We start from the raw sequence: 2,179 nt of genomic DNA, 5'->3' as shown, positions 1-2,179 counted from the left end.
CGCCCCGCCACTGCGTCGCGTAACCTTCAGGAGGCAGCGGGGCCTGGCGAGGAGGGGAGAGGGCGCCTGGCTGGGCGCTGGGGACCCCGGGCGGGAGGGAAGCGGGGGTCCCTGGGGAGGCCGCGCAGGGAAGGAATGCGAAGGGGGAGGGGAGAGCGGCGAGCCCCAGGACCCCGCGGCCACCCTTGCGCTCAGGACCAAGGGTGGCGGCGGGAGCGGCGTCGCTGCCTTCCCGTTTCTCCCCCAGGATAGCGATCTGGCGTCGCCGGGCCAGGCCATAGCGGCCGCGCGAGCCGCGCTGATGGCGAGATTTCGACTGCGGATCTAGCGCCGAGCCGATCTTTATCCAGCCTGGGGACGTGTCCAAGCACCTCCCGGGGACTGCTGAGTATGGAGAGCAGGGCTCCGCGACGACCCCGCAGGCGGGGAGCGGGAGAGCGCAGCTCCGAGATCAGACGCGCAGAGGCCCAGGCGGCTGCCGGCAGCGCCGCTTCCACCCCACCCCCTGTCCCCACGGGCAGTGACCCCACCCCATCCCACCTAGTCCCCACACCAGCAGTGGCCGGGTCGGGCCTGGCCCTCCTGCTCCTGCTGTCCGCGTCCTACTAGCCTCCCTCACCGCTTTGATCACAGGTACTGCTCCCCCGTCTTCGCCCCTAACCCGCTGCCTTGCGGGGGGGGGGGATGGCTTCTGCCTCTCTGGACCAGGGGAATGGGGGTGCTAAGCGCCAGAAAAACACACTTGATCAGCAATGCTCAAAATACCCCTGTCCAGGCAGGAAACTGGCCTTGGTGGGTCACACTCTGAAGGCAAATCCTTTATTTTACGCCTAGAATAGAGCCTGGCACATAGTAGGCGCTCAGTGTTTATTGAATGAATTCTGAGCTTCCATTAGTGAGGTCTTTGGGTTTCTGAAAGCTGGGTAAAGGGCTACAGAAGAGAAGGACTTGGGAATCCACCATCGGAGAGGGAAGGAGCTAGGACTGTTTTCCCATCTGTTGACGCTTTTGTGACCATCACCCGCTAGTCTGGCTTCTGGGCCCTTGACTCTTAAAATGATTTAAATGTGTTCTTTTATAGAGGGCCAGTCAGCCAGTCCCTGGCCCCTGTTATCCCTGGATTTTGAGCAGAACTACCAGGACCTACTCTGGGCTCTGTTTTCAGGTCTCTGTGATCTTCCTCTGAAAATAAATAGCTAGGCATAGACAAACTTTCTGGCTTTTTGAGCCCCCATCAAGCCTTTAAGGGTTGTGGGCCCCTTTGAAAATATGGCAAAAATTACTAAATCATTTTTGCAGAAAAATATACAAACACACACATTTACACACACACACACACACACACACACCCCTTGAGTATACTTTCAGGATCATTAGGAACCCTGAGTCTCTTGGGGCTCTGTCCAATGTCAACCTGTTTCTTCAGGGGTCTAGGACGGTAGTTTATAATCACCCTCCTTTTGGGGATCACAGACCCTTTAGAACCTTTCAAGAATCTCATCAATGTTATAGATCTGTTTCTTATAAAAAATGCTTACTCACATACACACATGTTGACATGCAACTTTAGGAGGGTTCATGGATCATTCAAACTTAATCTAGGGCCCTGATTAAGAACCTTCATCTATTGGCAAATAGACTCTGCTCCAAGGCCATATCTGATTCCCAGCTCTCTGCATAAGGAGTCCAGTTGGTTCTGCACCCTGATGGAGCATGCCATCACCCTGTTCTGAGGCCATCTGAGTCATCCGGCCAAGGCTCTGGCACCTGAGAGGCTATCTCCACACTTTCTCTGCATCTTGGTCCCTGCCACCCTCTTAATGTGGAAATAAGTTGCAGGTTGTCATATTCTGTCTGATCTATGAGCATTCCTTAGTCAGAAACTCCAACTCAGGGAGACAGCAAGTGACTGGTAATTAACCAGTTTCACTCAATCCCAAGCATCTGAGCACACCTTTCTTGGTTTTTGTTCTCACCTCTCTCTCCGCCGGCAAAGCTGTGCACAGCAGCCCCAGCTGTAGCGCCTCACCTCACCCAGACCCGACAGATTTTAGTAACCAGCATGGTAATTATCAGCATTAGCCAACCAGATGTGAAGAGGTGCTCTGTGCAAAATAACTCTATAATAATCTCACACTTTCCTGCAGCTAGCCAGGTAAGGTTACAACAGACCAAAGGT

The sequence above is a fragment of the Colobus angolensis genome, unplaced genomic scaffold (genome assembly GCF_000951035.1).
Source record: "Colobus angolensis palliatus isolate OR3802 unplaced genomic scaffold, Cang.pa_1.0 Scaffold316, whole genome shotgun sequence".
NCBI lineage: Eukaryota > Metazoa > Chordata > Mammalia > Primates > Cercopithecidae > Colobus > Colobus angolensis.
The sequence above is the reverse complement of the archived record's forward strand: the minus strand, read 5'-3'. Positions refer to the sequence as shown.